Raw genomic sequence first — 18,103 nt, 5'->3', positions numbered from 1 at the left:
ATTCTTGTTAGAGACCGCAAAATAGCTCTTGAATACAACTATGGTCCTGCAGTTGAAAAACTGATCATGCAAATAGAGAGATGGGTCAGGTTAGGGCCGGCAGAACTGAACTCACATTGCCCAAGTTTCTATAGTTATTCACAAATGCACCTATACCACGAGGTAAACAATGCCCAACATTTACCTTTTGAGAGGGATCAAACCAAAGTGGGGACTGCACAAAGTATTGGCACTGAAACTTCCTATACCATGCAAATACATAACAATTGGTGCACACACACTAGGTGATCTGGACAGCTGCAAATAAAGTTGGCAAAACAAAGGTATACTGTCGAGAAAAGCCCACTGCTGATAACCTTGCACTACTCCTGACACTGGAGTAGTAGGCAATCATTAGTTTATTGTTTTAAGTTAATAAACACCATCAGAATATTACCTCGCACATAAGCTCATAAAATCTCAGCTGATAGAGTATACGTGGTTGCCTACAAAAACTACAAGACACGAACTACAAGCGCATAAGATGATACAACTCTTTCCTAATGGCAGATGTATCATGACTGAACACTTCCGCAAAGCCGATGCACTAGACAGATTTACATACATACTAATACGACAGGCTGCCATGACCCATTTGGAAAACAATCCGGAGAACTGGAGGAATTCTATCCACCGACCACATATTTACACAACAATCTCTAAGAAATGGACTGCTCGGCTATATACATTTTATAATGACAAATGACTCTTCCTGAATGAACTGCTAAAAGAATATTGGAGATTGCCAGGTATTTTAGGGTCCCGTAGGTGCAACCCTATTTAGATTACAAAATTATATTAATCCAACTATTTTAGCCATTACTTGTATACAGAAGATCACAATTGCTTCCCCTTACGTTCCAGTCATCAATAGGTGGAAGCTGGTGATTAATCCGAAACCTGAATATTATATTAAAAGAAGGAACTAGAGAGCTCTGATTAATTAAATGGGGTTAAATATGAAGGAGAGAAATCAGATTTGAGTAATGATAAGGGTTTGGAGCAGGGGAGAGCTGAAGTTAAGTCAGCAGATTCTTGAAGACTGGTTGTCCTTGGACCGGGCATTGAGCATTCCATGGCTAGCCCATGTTAAGGCAGCTTTTCTATCTTTTAGGTAGGCCTGATATTTTTTTAACCCATATGCTCTCTCCGTTCTTGAGCCGGGGAGTGTTAAAAGCCTGTTTCTGGAACGCTCCCGCTTGAAGAGAGAAAGCCTAGAACTCCAGAAGCCAGCACTTAGGGATTACGTGCTTTTAAAAACGGTACAGGGTTTGGAGCCATACTTGGGCCTGGTTCGCTCGTAGCATAATACGTTCTTACTGGACCGATTTAACCACCTGCATCATTTTTAGGCCTCACGGTGCAGGTGGGCCCATCCGGAGGGAAGAAAATCCTGTGGCTGTGACAAAGTGTTTCCACAGGATTTACTTCACTTTACTGTGTTTTGCTCTTATTATAGCCAGCCGAGGAAAGGCTTTTTAATCCCTTTGCACAAAACATTGCAAGTTAGGTCCGTCTTCTTGAATTCACAGATTCTACCCACGGTCTAGGTCATTTTTACTGTATAATCTTTTTTACGGGTTATTTGGGCATGGAGGGAATTGAGACCGGACCAATAGTTTTATGTGTTTCCTGTTTTTATAAGCAACTGTATTTTTTGTTTTTTTTATTGTCTCTTGATAAACTTGATTTTATCACATGGAGTGGCACTCTTATGGTAATTTTATTTACTGGATAAAGAAATATTGATTGAGTAATTTACTTGTACCAGATAATATCACTGGTTGGTATAGTATAAATTTAAACATTACAGAAATTATTATACCCTTCACTGGAATACAATGAATAATTACTCTGGTTACATAAACATGAAATCGATTACTGAAAGAAAAAAATACAAATTTCTTTCCTTTTTTATGTAACAGATAATTACTCCAGTTACTTTATCATGCAATACATTATGGAAGATTACTCTACCTCATATTGTATTCCAGGAGCTTATTATGGTTATTTTTCTCTGCATTAGATTACAGATAATGAATCCATTACGTAGAGAGACCGTAGGAGACTGCACGAGAGCCTTCCCCTGTGCCGCGAACTGGAGGCGTAAACCAAATCGGATCGCGGGGACTGGCTGAAAAGCAGACTGCAAGGAAAAGTGAGCAGGCGGGCGGAGTAGCGCTGTGAAAATAGCGCCGCCCTGCCACCTTGCTGTCTTGCCGCCCCCGGGACCGTCAATGCCATTCTTGTCCCCGGGACCGTCAATGCCATAATAAAACAAAAACACCTGGCAACAATTTATTTTATTTTTTTAAAAGAAGAAAAAAGAGAAAAAGACTCTGAATAAATTGTCTAAGCCACTTTTTCCAAAACCTTGCCACTTCTGTCCACCAACGACGACAGACAGAGGGGGGGGCAGGTAGCAGAGGATTGAGGGAAGGAGTAGAGGAGAGGGAAGGAGTAGAGGAGAGGAGAGGAAGGGGTGTGTGTGCTGAGCACCAGTAGCACTAGCTACAACAGCTACAACAGGGCCTCCCACATCGCACACACCCTCCCACCTTCCCAACCATCACCAACACATCCTCTCATTAAGGAAGAGGGAGAGCCCCCAAGTTCCAAGGAGTCGCGAAGGGGCCGAAAACAACCTCAACGCTAGGGTAGCCTTAGGCAGAAACAATTTGCGCTGCATCACAGACGCCCTGACGGAGGACGAGCCACAGCCCAGAGTAGTAGTCTGAGCATTTAAGAGCACCTCAGACCCCTCACAAAGTTGATACCGACAAAAATCAACAAAACCGGCAAAGAGAAGCAAGGAACTGAGACCAGGACTAGCCAAGCACGCTCAAGCGGTTGGGCGGGCAGGTGTGAGCGCTGGAGGTGCGCTGTGACAACCACACCGCCGTTGTAACAGTTCTCTTCAAACACACAGCCGACAAGGGGAAGGCAAGGACTCCAATTCTAAGAACCAAGCTCTGCAACAGTTTGTCCGACAGGCCAGGACCACGAAAGGTAGGACACAAGATGAGATCTGGCACTAAAAGGCAAACTAATCCCAGCAAAATGCAAAAAAAACACGAACGTGAAATCAATCCCTAAAGAGTCCTTAACTTCGCCATCAGACGAAGAGAATGAGAGAACAATGGAGAGGCAAGACCCGGGAAAGTCAGTGACGATACCGGGAAAGTTGATGACAATACCGGAGAACCCTTGTTTACCGACACGCATTCAAGGTCAACAAAAAATTAACACATTTTTCTTTTTGAAGGACCCGGTTTCAGCGATTTTCTCCGTCACAGCAGAGTCACAAAATCTCCCGAGCCCAATACTTCCAGAGACAACTAAATTGTTCAATGCAACAAGGGCTGCAAACAAGAAAAGTGCGCTAAAAAAAAAAAAAAAAAAAAAAAAAAAAAAAAAAAAAAAAAAATCGAAGCACACAGGAAAATTTACTAGGCAATCCCAAAAACATAGGGAAAACCAACAACATGAATAAACAGACAGAAACAGTACAGGTCCAAGTACACAACGTTTTCAGTCCCTCTGAGATAACAGATACCATTCAGGAAGGCGACAATAAACTCTCAACTAGCTCACATGTTCAAGAAACAAAGGCCCAAAAGAACTCTAAAATGTATTTGTCATCAACGCAAGACCAAGAATCGCTAGAAAGTCTCTTTGCCAAATCAAATCTACAAAACACAAGTCATAAAGAATATACCAATAACAAGAAACTAGCAGAAGGAGCGGACACGGGAGGAATACCAAGCCAGGAATTCGTCAGGGAGATAGAGTCTGAAAAGCCCATTTCAATCAAATACACACCAAAGCTGGCTAATACAATCAAGAAAAAAACGAAAAGATCACTAGACTTCAACCAATCGACAACCGTATCTCCTTCTACAAAGGGGCGTACACGCGAGCTGAAGGCCTCCACACCACGAAACATAAGAGACCACGACAGTAGCCGAATAATTTTAATTGACGATACCAGCACTACTAGTAACGAAGCTACAAACCAAGTCCAGACGGACCACATTCTAATCTCATCGACAAGCATGATCGAACAGCCTAGCGCGATAACAGGTAACAGAGCCGATCCTCAATACAACCAAAATTGGGGGAAATCCCTAATTAGTACATTGGACCAGGCAATAAAGGCACTAAACTTCCAATCTGACAAAATGGAAGTACAAATAGATCTGATAAACATCATTGCCGAGCACATTTCCAAAATAAGCTCTAAAGTCGACACAATACTAACCTCATTACCCAAAAAAAGAAAATGGGGGTACCAACGCAAATAAAAGCAGAAATCGTACAAACTCAGGAAACGGACCCCAAACAAAAAAATCAGACAAAATTTAGTCGCTGTAACTGTGGCAGCATAATTGAAAAACTGGCCACCCTACCAGAGATACTAACTGATATCCTGGGTGTAGTCAAATCAACCGGCGAACTAAACAGAAACCGGGAACAAACGAACGGTACACACAAGGAAAGAACTCCAAGCGGTCAACCCGGAAGACAAACCCAGGAACAACCCCCCAATAGGGTAGAGAAGAAAATAGCTAATGGACAAGACAAAGGGTTGTTGGATAGCCAAGAAGAGCAAATTAACGAAGGCTTGCCAACCCTTTTGACCGAACATCAGGACAAATTAACAAAACGTCAACGAAAAAGAGCAAGGAAGGCTCGGCCCAAACAAAACAAAAAATCCACCGGTGTCCTGGACCACATCTTTCCAATGTTTAGAAGGAGACCAAGCCAAGATCCTGAAGAACAAAAAGACAGGCACAAAAACCCGGAAAGTACTCAATATCAACGAAACCCGGAAAGGGTAAGCTTTTCCTTTGAAAATTCCGCAAAGACGGAAGAAACACAAAAAACAGAACCAAAAACCCCTAACGGGCCAACAAGACCCAAACAACCAATCGAAGCCAAAACCAAACCCAGACGCAATACTAAAGAATCTCCAGGAATAGTATCTTATGCTGACCACGGCCTAATTGCCGGGGACAAAGATAAGGTCATCCATACCATCATTGGCAACTTACACCCCACTTTTTCAGTATCCGAATCAAAAGAGGAGGAGGAAACAAGTAAACCGGACAAAAAGCACCAGATTAAAAATGCAAGCATGGCCGTAAGAGAACAAAAAACCTTACAACACGATCATGATCTGAGAGCTTTAAAGATTACGACTAACGCAATAGGCAGGTGTGTCACAACAAAACAAGATCTTCGCGAACCTGTGGAACCAGCTCAATGTACAGGAATCAGATTAATGAAGCAAACAAAAACCAGTAGGGAGACATTATTCGTCCACGAAACAGAAAGCGATCCAAAATTAGGGACCCCAAGTGCAAAAAATCCCACAGAATCTCAATCGAACAACATGAGATTAACATCAGAGGAAATTGAACCAGTAATAACATTCATGTCAGAATGTGAAACAAAGGGAAAACACGACATCCTCAACAGAGGAAATATCTTAAAATTGTTCAAGGAAATTCCAGCCCTAAAGGGAATTGTTTCCCAAGACATGGAAACTGTAGAGTTCCAGCAAAATAGAGCAAGGCCAGGAATAGAAAACTCAGTTACCACTTGGAAATCAAAGGAGTTAGCAGCACAAATCTACGCACACAAAGAAACATTTGAGAACTGGGGAATTAAAATACTTCAACACAAGCAACCGAAATACCCTTATCCTTTACAAAACAGCTCGGATTATCAAAAGGACAAGGAGCCCCAAAGGCCCCAAATGAAATCATGTTTACAAGCAGCTAGAGCAACCTCCCCAGAAAATGGAACAAACACAAAAACCGGATAAAAAAATCAGACACTCATTTACCGGCACCAAGGTGGTAACCAAGACTGGTCTTGGATCCCATCTGTACTAGGCGAAACGGGCTCCTAGAACTGACAAAACAACTATACTCAGAAAACAAGTAACTGGCAGACAAAAGTACAAAACAAGTGGAGACCAAATTAAACTATGCTCCTGGAACGTGCATGGCTTCAATTCCATGGAGCAGGACCATGAAACTAACATTTTTCGACAAGTCGGACATAATACTTTTACAAGAAACATGGAACTTATTACAAATAGGAATCCCAGGTTTCACGGACCATCATATACTAGCAGAAAAGCATGCGAAATATGGACATCCCCGGGGAGGCTTATCAATCCTCATCTCACAGAAATACAACTGGACCCAAGAAACAATGAATGTTGGACTAAACTGGGTTCAAGCCATAAAAATCACAATACAGCCCCGGCAACAACTGCTAATACTAAACATTTACGAACATCCAGATCAGAAAACAAAAAAGGAAAAAATGGAAACACTTAACCCTGATCAAAACCTTACAAAAAACTAACAAACAATGCTCCATGATAATTTCAGGAGACTTCAACCAAAATTTACACAACACCAAAACGACTAGAACGAACAGAGATAAAGGGGCAGCAGAAGCGACTACACAAATTAACCAGAGGAAAATAGAAAAAATGGGCCTATCAATATTAAAAAGTAAAAAAAAGGAAGGTCTGACTCAACCGCGCATCACCTATGTGAGCGGTAACGTTAAATCAGCACTGGACTTTACACTAGTAACAACGTACCTGACAAACTTAATCGTGGAATACACAATAGTCCAGCGCCTGGAAAGTGATCACTATCCGCAAATTCTCAGGTTGAATATCATTGCACCCAGAGCCGAGAGAACGAGGTCATTAAACCAAGAAACAGAAAAATTCAACCTACGAAAAATAAAATGGAGGGGCGAGGACACACAAAAAATCATGACTACGGCTACCAACTTCATGCTGCAAAACGGGAGCCTCGACAACGGTGATCCAATAAAAATTTGGGAAAATTTGTTGGAGGTTTTAATTGAAAACCACTCAGCGCATCTGAGAGGTAATAGAAATCAAACAAGAGCACCAGCGCCCTGGTTTAAGAAGGATCTAAAACAAGAAAAAAAGAAACTAGCAAGGGTCCAGTGAACAGCAGTAAAGAGCCAATATACAAACATAGTAGATCTCAGAAATATGAGAAAGGAATACCGGCGAAAACTATGGGCAGCAAAAGGCCTATATAAAGAACAGGTATGGACAAGGCTACTGATTTCCACCAAAAAACCCTCCTCCAGAGAGTTCTGGGTAATCATTAATGAACTAAATCTGGGACAGACACTACAGCAGGATCCCGGGATCAGCAACATGGAATGGGAGAACTACGTAAAGAATCTCTACCTAATAAAGGATCCCAAAAGAACAAGGGAGCCCATGGGAGAGCGAGGATTATAGTACAAACCCACTCGTCAGTGTCACCACAGAACCAAATTTTAACCAGGAAGAACCAACGATAACCCAAGCCCAAATAAGAAGGCTACTACAGAAATTAAAATCAGAAGGGGCCCCGGGCCCAAATGGCATCCCAACCGCAGTCTACAAAACAGACACGGATTTCTGGGCGGACCTATTAACTACACTATTCAATGACATCTTAAAAAAAGGAATCCTTCCAGAAACATGGAGAGGTAACATCATCCACCCAATTCACAAGAAAGGGGATCGGAAGGAGCCTGGAAACTATTGTTTAATTTCATTAATTGACGTAGAAGCAAAGCTGTATGCCTCATGCCTGTTGAAAGAACTGCAGGATTGGGAAACCTCAACAAAAATAATACCTAGGTTTCAAATCGGATTCAGAATGGGGATGGGGACAACAACCAACCTGGTTACCCTGTGCCTACTAACCGACAACGCCAAAAAAAGAAAACACCACCTATATGCGTGTTTCGTCGACATAAAATCAGCATTCGACCACGTAAGCAGGCCCAGGTTGTGGAGCAAATTAAGAGGTTGGGGGATGCCGGAATAAATGCAATTTCAAGACTATACAGAGAGACATGGGCCAAGGTCAAACTAGGTAATGGTAGCAGCCTTACCAACAAAATTGAAAGACAAGACGGACTAAAACAAGGCTGCGTCCTCGCACCCAGTCTCTTTAACCTATATCTTGCCGACATCGGAAGAAAAATAGATGGAATAGAAAGTCATGCACCTAAACTAGGCAACGTTCCGGTACCTATTATGCAGTACGCCGACGACATAGTCTTACTAAGCAAAACACCGGTCGGGCTGCAACGCCTAGTGAATACGCTGGTTACGTACTTAACTGAGGAAAACCTGGAGCTGAACAAAAACAAAAACAAAGTGCTTCTAATTACGGAGCGCAAGAAACTGAAATACACATGGACAATTAATAATTCTCTCCTTTAAGAAGAGGACTCGTACAAATACCTGGGGATGACCATCAAGCGGGGTAATACAAAAAAGAAGCACATTCAGGTACTAAGAGGGAAAGCGCAATCTTTAATATACGCATACAGACAACTGCAAAAGACTGTGGGTGGTCCAAACTATACCCACTTACTAAAAGTCATGGCCGCCCAAATAATCCCTACCTTGTCTTACGGACTAATCGGATGGCTTGGGAGCGAATCGGTAATCTTAAACAGCCTTCAAAACAAAATATACAAAGTGGTGTTTGGGTTGCCAAAAACAGCATCGGCAGCCCAAGTTCGACTAGAATTCGGTTTACAAAACCAAGACATTAGGTCAAACTCCACATTTGTAAAATTTTGCCACAAGATCTGATCCGCACCCAGTGACTCCTTGGACAACTTGTGCTGGGAGGAAATAAACCTTTTAGTAGAAAAGCATAACACCACACATTGGGGAGAATTCCTTAACCAGAGTTTGTTAACCCTGGGACTCCACGAAGTGTGGAAAGAAAACATCGACCACAAGCAGTTTTGCAAAATAGCAAATGGTTCGGCAAAAAAGATCTCCTTGGTCAAAGACAAAATAATTCTAAGCAAACGGAGACACGCCTGGACAGTAGTAAACTCTTATTCCATCCAAAAACCGCAAGTTTACTTAGCCCAACACTACTGTCAGCACTTAAAAAAACTCTAATAGCGTACCGTTTGGGCATGCATTTCACAAAAGACCTAATGCCTTCCTGGAAACGAAAAAAAGAAAGTGCAAACTGCAGACTATGCGGATACAAGAACGAAACAGTGCAACACATACTATGTGTATGTCCTGCGCTGCAAGCCTTAAGAAGAAGATATCTGCGGGAAATCTTCAACACACTGAAAATCCGCACATGGAGACAGGCGGTCATACGATGGTTAAGCGGTGCCTCCCCCACACTATCATGTCGGGGAATCAAATTCATGTCCATGGTAACAAAACAGATATTAGAAAAGGAACAGACTTAAGGAATATATAATGACTAAACTGAAACCAACGGACTTAACACGCTGTGTCCGGGGACCATGACAACCGTAAATACTATTTATAGACAATTTGCAGACTCTACGACATTTTTTAACTCGTATTTTAAAACTTGTTGCGGTATTGTTTTTTATTATATCAAACAATAAAATCATGATATGATATGATATGAATCCATTACGTTGCCCCAAGCTAGATTACATTATAGGAGATCACTTTCCCTTGCATAGATTACAGATGGTTACTTTGATTGTTTTACCGCACATTGGATTACCAAAGAGAAAAAAGTCAAATTGTTTTACCTTGCAGAACATGATCGAGGGAGATTACTAAACACAAAATGTATTGCAGAATGAAAACTCCCACCTGTAACTTAGCCCTGTATTGGATTACAGAAAGAGATTAATTTATGTGCAATAGGTTAGGAAGGACATTACACAGAGTCATTTACTCCACATTAAATTAGAGGAGATTACACAAACTACAGCACACTGCATGGGATACCAAATATTAGTAGTTACTTTGCTCTACATTAATTCACAGTAGTATGGTAGTCACTTTCTTTCTCCATCATCTATGAAATACTGAAAGGAATAAAATGCTTTTAAAAGCATCATGTTAAGGTGTCCTTCATCAGTGAACACTTTGTATGGCAGAGGTAATGTCCTCCATATATAGCCGCCTTCATGCCCTGTACAGCAACACTTGTGCTGCACTCGTCTCTGGAAGCAGAGGAGGCCATATCCCTCCCACGGTTGGTGTAGGAGAGTAGGGTCGGCTTCCTATGGTCACCCCCACTTTTTGCAGTGATTCTGTTTTCTCGACTTTAGTGTGGCTGTGGGCCTGCTAATCAGACCCACAGCCCAGATGTTCTCTCTCTAAATTGATACCATGTATTTTAGGTACATACCTGATTGGGTATTGGGTCACCTTTGTGAGACCCTGTATAGTGTACCATAGGTACCCAGGGCATAGGTGCATCCAAGGCCTACCAGGGGCTGCAGCATGTATTATGCCACCCCTGGCTGGCCATCGAAACTGACACCACAGGCTGATCACTCAGCTTGGGTAAGGTGGTGTAATCACCCCTAACTTAGATATAGTATATCTACATAGTAACCTATAAGTCACTCCTATGGCAGGCCTTAACAATCCTGGAGGCAGAGAGTTTGGTTTTGTGTGAGAGGGTGCCCTAGCATGAGCTGAACCCCTCTGCAGCTTTTGGAACCATGTCCTTACAGCTGTTCTATGATGTAGCCATACCATATACTCTTAAGTGCATTATAATCCTCACGGTTAATGCGAACTTTGGTTTGGCTTTATCAAAACATGTTGTGTAAGGTGTCAAACACTGAACTACTACCCCCCCCCCGCCAATTCTGGCTGCGGGGGTAGCATTCCACCCTTCTAGAGGGAAAAGACATGTATGTTACTGCTTTACCCGGTGAAAGTTAAACAGAGCCTCAGCATCACAAAATGGATGCTGCTGCCACAGACACAAGTCTGACCTCCTGCAGCTGGAGACAACTCCAGCAAGGGAGGCCGGAACAATAGGTTTCCTGTCGTGGGAGGTGCTAGCACCTCCCCAGACAGCCTGTAGTGTTTTGGGGCAGGGTGGGTTGAATGGAAAGATGCTTTTCCAGACACTGCCTGGGGCACACAAGGTGCTCCATGCATAGCCCGGTTCAAACCAGTTGCTGGGGCACTCCAACCCCGCTCTGGCGTGAAACTGGACAAAGAGAAAGGGGTGTAACCAACCCCTTCTCAGGTCCACTCATAGGAGGGACCTAGCAGGTAATCCATCCCCAAAAATCAGTATAAAGATAGGAGCTGTGTCTAGAGACATCAGATTATCCTGGAACGAAACTCCGAAATGAAACTCTTGGACCTTCGATATTCTATACCGATTAGAAGACTGAAGACATCTCCCTTGTGGTAAAGGAGTGACCACCCTGTGCAAACAGGCACCACCAGTAACTTGCCGGTGAGGCACCCTCGCAGTTGTGCATTGGAGTACGAGAAGCCCCAGACCCGAGCGCCATTTGCACCAAAGCTTAGCCCTCCACGAGTGCCACGTGGGTCCTGCCCCTGAATTTCAGCTCGACGCGTCTTCCCGGTTTCTAGCCCGTTGGCTAGTGCGCCCTCCGAAGACGAACCTTTGAATCTACACCTCTTGCCTGGTTGCTCCAGGCTTGCTCCAGCTTCCCTACAAAGGAGAAGCGCCCCAGACCTTGCTGGTCTGACCTGAAGTCAATCTTCACTTCCTGCGTGGATTGCGTTTGCCAAGGCTTGTTGGGTCCAATCCAGATACCGACACCGCAGTCAACTAGATCCTTCGTGGGACAGCTCGAATCCAGCTCCTGGTTGTCGCATACACCTCCTGGTCCTTGTGGCTGCAGAGACAAGCTTCACCTCTTCACCTGATTGCATCACAACATCGCCTGGTTCCTTCCTGGTCACTGGCTAGTGACCCAGACTCTGTCCTCTCTGCTTTCAGGTTGTTCAGTTCTTCGATCCACCCTTGGATCCACTCGGACACTCTTCCTTCGGCCGCCTGCAGCACTTCTTTTGCAGGTCTCCATTGAAAGCATCGACGAAACCTGACACGAAAAAAAACCTATGCACCCGGCTTCCCTGGGTAAGGTAACTCGAGTACTCTGGTGCTCCTGTGGATATGGACTATCCAAGTGTCCTAGTTTAAAGGGGTTTTGTAGTAGTCCATCCGAAAGTGCCCTAAAACAGTAACTTTGTAACTTCCTCGTGCTCCATTATAAGTCAATGGTAAGTCACGACTGTGTTCCCACACTGCACGCGTCTCCCGTGGGTCTCCTACTTCCTAACCTTTGGTTCTGTAGTGTAGCCCCAGCGATTCCCTAGGCCTATTCACTATTCCTGTAGTGGCTCTGGTTTGTGAGGCCCCTAGGGTAAAACTGTATTTGTCCAACTTATATGCTTAATGAGTAACTTGTGATGTATTTCGATCTCTAACCTCATAAAGAGTTCAGAGGGGTTGTGTTAGAAATAAATACATATATATTTGATATATACCTTGTGTGGTGTCCTTTCATTTGTACTCAAGGGATTATAATTGTTAAAACAGCTGGCTTCACATGCTCTCTGAAGTTTTAGCCTAAGACTGCTGGTCCATGCTACCACTGGGATAGCTTGACTATAAGGTTGACTTTACAACCACCATCAATAAGGGTCGTTTAGACTGGTGCAAGGTGCCTACTAGAATAGTGGACATCATATGCCAGGCTAACTTCTCACAGTTGGTACGCCAGCTATGCCTTTGGTGGAAAGAAATACATGTTTTATCCTGTGTGATTGTGAGAACAAAGGGAACATTAACCTACATCAGGGTGGGACTGGGAACCAAAAGCAACACTGGCAAAACTGCTCAAACCAACATTGTTCCCTTCCTTCCCTCTTGCCATCTAAAGCATCTTCTGTATTCTTTGTCTCTCCCCTCTCTCTGCTCACTCACTCACCCCCTCACACATCTCCCTCTCTCTCGCACACATCTCCCTCACCTCTCGCACTCCTCTCACTCACCTCACCCTATTCCACTCACCTCACTCACTCAAACTCACACCCACCCCACTCAAACTCACACCCACCTCACTCACTCAAACCCACCTCACTCACTCAAACCCACCTCACTCACTCAAACCCACCTCACTCACTCAAACCCACCTCACTCAACTCAAACCCACCTCACTCAACTCACTCACCTCTCTCTCTCTAGAAGCCATTGCTGTAGTTAGCCTTGGGACGCTGGGGAGAGCTAGAGGAGGCACCAGTGGTGCAAAGTTTTCTAAACCGGCCTCCATCGGTTCCATCCCACTGGGAAAGGCATGGGGGACTAGTCCTGTCACACACACTTTGCAGTTGTTCTGGTCCAATGATTATCTGAAATTAACTACAGATGTCCCCTTTCAAGTAGGAAAATGTAAACTTTGATGTTTTATGCATAGAAATGTGAATGCCCAACTATTTACCAAATTTTTGCCACAGTTATATAACGGTAGTTTTGGCCTGCTGATGTTAACCCAAGTGCACAGACTTCCTTAATAATTACCAGAGGCAGCAAACACTGCAATACTTCTAACGGTGATCCATGCACAAACCTGTTTCTGCACAGGTATCATAAAAACTGTGGCATTCACTATTAAGGCCTTAGAAAGAGCAAGTGACTACTGTTCCAAAGAATATGCACCCATTACATCAAAAATGGTCACAGTGACATGCTTTCAGTAAACTGCATTACCATGCTGTAAATAGATGGATTATTTAATGTACTGAGAAATACAACACATTTTGGTCTTAACTGCAAGGTCCAGGGGTGTAACATGGGCCCCTGCAATGTCAAAGGTCAGGTATTCAACATCAGAACTATGAATAGCTGTGAGATAAGGGAGTTTCAGGGGCCCTTCCTCCTCGCCTTCTGTAGGGGCCCGTGGGTGGAATCGTGGGGCACGACGTGCCCATACTTTTTAAATTTAAGACAAAACGTCTCCCCTACTTTATGTCAAATGACAACCGTCCCAGACGATAAATTCCTAGTTTAAATGCTTCTAAAGTGTCATTCAGTGAGTCTCCTGTGCTGTGAAACCAACGACCGGCAGACACATAAACAATCGGCAAGCCTTCGTGCCAGGCTGCCTACTTACCTGAAAGAAATGCAAAGGTGTGCAGCTCGTTAACCTGCAAATGAATGGGAGCTTTGGATACCAGAATGGTTTTAATTGGAGGAATCACTTGAAGCTTTGTGATTACAGATTTATTCTTTTTTACTGGAAATGCAAAGGAGTTACCAGCTGAGTTGTGAAGTGAGTGCTTTTAAGAGACAGTTATTATTTTTAAAAATGCCTAACATTCAAATGCCCATTATTACAATCTATATTTCGGAAGCACCATTGTATCTTCAACCTGTTTTGTAACACTCTATCTCATGCAATGCAGGTTTAAAAATAATGACTTACATATTCATTGTGGAGAAGTGTGGCTCACTGGTTAGAGGAGGCAGACCTGGAAGCAGAGGTCAGCCCGGGACCAGGGTTCAATTCCCGGCTCGGCGGGGTCTTGAGTCCTAAAATGTCCATGGACTCGAAAATTCTCGCTCCGGTGCCTACTCGATTCACGGGTTCACACTCTGCGACTCTGGGCAATAGCTTGCTTAATCTCCACAACGGCCCCTCGCGTCGGGATGCCTGGCTTTCACCTTGCGGATACCCTGCCGGGGTTATCTCACAGGGGAATACCAGGACGGGTTCCCTAAGCAAGCACTTAGAAACCGCTTGGTGATTTGCGCTATATAAATTCCTGTACATTCACCGTGCTTTCTGTCGGAGGCTGGGACCTCGTAGCACTAAAAATACACAAATCACTATTCTCCACTGCACCAACCAAGATTTAATTCTGTGGCTCTCTGGTTACACACAGACCTCTTTATGGCATTAACTAATAGAGGTTTCATAATATACTATAGTGCATTGCCCACTGATTAATTTGACTTTTTTGTATTTTTTTTTTATTTAAGCTGGACATTTTTAGCCACATGTTTGACCCCGCCCCCTGCTCACTCACCGGGCCCCCATTGCATACAGTATCACAGTTCCCATACTTTTTTAATGCAATTCGACCCCTGGTTGAGGTCCATCATCTTCTATTACACCACTGTCCTGTGCCTTCACTTTTGTAAAAAAGTATAGAGAATTGTAGTTTATTTCAGTGAGACGACCAAAGTGCTACGGCTAAGCCCAGACGAGGATCTCCTCCTCACTGGGTCACTGGAATCAAGCTGCTCCCGACTGAAGAGCCCTAAATGGGCTGATCCCGGTCCTGGGTAGCTTGTGTTCAAAGTGCACCTGGCTTTAAAGTTCGGACTGGACGGTTCCTACAGTAGCAGGATCAAGACTGATTTGCTTATAATTGGGTCTAATCTAAAGTGCCATGGAGGGGGGGGGGGGGGCGGGGGAACAAAACAACAAAAAAAAGATGGACTGGGAGACTACCCGGTGAAATTACCAGTGGCTGAGAGTTCACACATCCCATTCACCCTTTTGTTTGCCTCTTTTCGAAATGGTTGTAGCTGGGTGCATTAACAGTAAGTGTCCGATCGCACTAGTCTCGATGCTGCGTACAATCGTGAAACTACTGATGCCTGGTACTTTTTGAGCCTGAACTGAAAAATCATAACATACTAAGAGAACAAGACCTGGCCGGCACAACTAAAAGAAACAATATACCCAAAGCGTATCTATCTGCTTTCCTATGCGGTGGAGATTACCAGAAATTAAGTTCCGGACAAGTCTGTCCCTCGAACCGAGATACTCACTGTCTTCTGCAGAGGTGTTTTCCTGCGTGTGGTTGGGGTGAACTCTGCCCTTGCTGCAGTAGCTGCGGCTAATGTACCTGAATGGTGACGGCACAGCCCACGGCCTCGCCCAGAGGGGAGGGGCGGCCGCAGCAGCTGGGAGGACTCGGCACACGGCCCCCCCGACGATGACAGACCGGAGGCGGCATGTGGGAGGGCGGGCACACCCATCTCCTTCCCTGCAGACGAACTATTGACTCTTCCATTCTAGGTTTCTACATTGCACTACCTCAGTATCAGAAACAGTTGCCATTTAAAATCCCCATCCCCGTACGAAAATGCAAATATCGATGCAATCTTGTTTGAGACCTTGAGGACTGCTGTATCGTCGTGTTTCTCTGCTTCACCCGTCGGAATTCTGAACTTTTCATCCCAACAACCCTCTGCTTAAAGTCACTCGTTTAATAAATTAATTAAAATTGAGGTCGTCCGTTTAAAGTAATAATTGGCAGACCTCTGCATTTTTATGTAGCGCCGTGTAACTACCATGCACAGCAATGTATGTAAACGTTTAAAAGGGAATGTTGAGATAGAAAATCACCTCATGATATCCGAGCATAAGTGGCAAAAGGTTGGATAATAGCCTGGGGCATAAGTAGGAATCTAAAGTAGGCAATCTCGGTATTGGACAACCCTAGCTTCAGACTTCTAGAACTCTGCACCCAGCGCTTTTGATTTATTTTACAAATTATTCATTGGTTTTAAACGTAAAGACATGTGACGAGGCCAGACCGTGCAACATTTAATTTGTGACACATATCAAGCGGTTAACGTGGTGGGAAAAAAGGGTCACAGTTCGTTTTAAAAGGGTAGGGCGCCACGCCCTGCAGCGCTTTCCGGCGAAGGGAAATTCCTCCGCTGCCTGCGCAGAGAGGAGAGGGCACCTTTGGACGGCTTCCCACAAATCTACCCCGCCCACCGTTTGCGAGTTTGAATACACTGTATCCCGTGCGGACAGCCTCTCTGCGCGAACGGCAATAAAGAAGCTCTAGTTTCAGTACTAAAGCTGTGTATTCACTTGTGAAATAACCACACATTTGACTCTTCTGCGTTGTGTAGGGGGCTCGGGACTGACACGCAATCACCCAGTCAATTTTGAACTGCAAATGCGTTGGTTTTCTAGATACGTTTTCAGGGTCACAGTTCAAAACGGGCAATTATTTGCAGATAACGTGTATAAGAGGGGTTATAGAGCGAGGGTGTGAACTTCGAATATAAAGATCGTGTTCATGGCCCTACCCTGAACTCTTAGTGTAAGACTTAATGGCCCGTGCGGTCAGGAAAAATGTCTCAATCCTCACCTGCTTCGGGACGGGCGTGTATTCTTCTTGGAGTCTCCCTGGGCGTGAACCGTCACCGCGGGACTCTGCTGCCCTGCAGATACAAGCACAAAAGAGCTTGAAAAACGCCCAGACAAGCCCTGCCCCTGCACGGATGCATACAGCCCAACGGGTAAAGTTGCTCGTAACACTGCCCTCCTATGTTAGGAATAATGTACCTAATTTTCTATTGAGTCTGTATATTAGTCTGCTACTTCTTGTACTTAGAAGAAGCTTAAGACAGGCGGTCCTGAGACTTAGCATGTCGCTGGGAAGTACGAACAAATGTTGCGGCCATCTTGGAATAGTAAATATTCTATTTTCTTTTTTTAATTCTCCTTTTTTCGGAAGAGGTTCCAGGCTGGTTAACGAGAAAGTGGGCAACAAGTGGAAGACACGAATAAAATACATACGCTCGTTTGAGAAAATAGTTGCCCCTACTATTTCAAAACAACTAGAGCGAACGTTCAATAAACTTTATGGTTCTGAGACGACCTTTAATTGGCAAAGAATGAAAAATCGCGGCCGCACCGTTTACCTACTCGTTCAGGTGCGTTCACTCCTTTCTGTTTACAATGCAAGTGGCCTCATCTCCTGAAACCCTTAGCAATTCCCGGCTCTTTAGCCAGCAGTACTGTGCACAGGGGTGCCACGCCCAGTGGGCTAAAAGGGCTTCAGCCCCTCCCGTCTGCGTACCAGACCAGGCTGGTTGCTGCAGGCAGCTACAACAGAAACAAATTGATTAGGGTCTGGGCGGGGATTTAAAGACCAGGCTCTAGTAAGCCCCAACTTTACAATGAACTACAGAAATGAGAGAGCACAAGTTTGAAAAAATGTATAAGTGCACCATATTTACAAGCACATAGTTAGTTTAAACATGTTTTGCACACGAGTGTTTTATATCTAGGAGTGAAATATACAGAGTGTTCTATATTCAGTAGTGAAATGTTTCGAATGTTTAAGTAGTGTAACAATAATCATAACTGTGTGAGATTAATGTAGAAATGTTGGGATGAAAATGAAAACCTCACGTTCTCATGTTAAAAGAATCAT

General features: G+C 44.0%; 1 protein-coding gene across 7 annotated transcripts in view; it reads right to left on the bottom strand.

Moving 5' to 3' along the window:
* Positions 1–17,270, bottom strand: part of LOC144829156 (serpin B6-like) — a 245,315-nt gene extending 228,045 nt beyond the window's left edge. For 2 of the 7 annotated variants that reach the window (XM_078688005.1, XM_078688010.1), the window contains exons 1-2: positions 17,230–17,270; positions 17,033–17,105 (exon numbers count right to left, since the gene is read on the bottom strand). The gene's annotated coding sequence lies outside the window, so the exon portion shown is untranslated. Of the gene's footprint in view, positions 1–9,654; positions 9,727–15,663; positions 15,827–17,032; positions 17,106–17,229 lie in introns of those variants that run through there. The other 5 variants (XM_078688004.1, XM_078688008.1, XM_078688001.1 and 2 more) reach the window with 4 other exon arrangements.
* Between the last annotated feature and the right edge of the window lie 833 nt (positions 17,271–18,103).

This window comes from Lissotriton helveticus, chromosome 4_1 (assembly GCF_964261635.1).
Source record: "Lissotriton helveticus chromosome 4_1, aLisHel1.1, whole genome shotgun sequence".
Classification (NCBI taxonomy): Eukaryota; Metazoa; Chordata; class Amphibia; order Caudata; family Salamandridae; genus Lissotriton; species Lissotriton helveticus.
The sequence above is the reverse complement of the archived record's forward strand: the minus strand, read 5'-3'. Positions and strand labels throughout refer to the sequence as shown.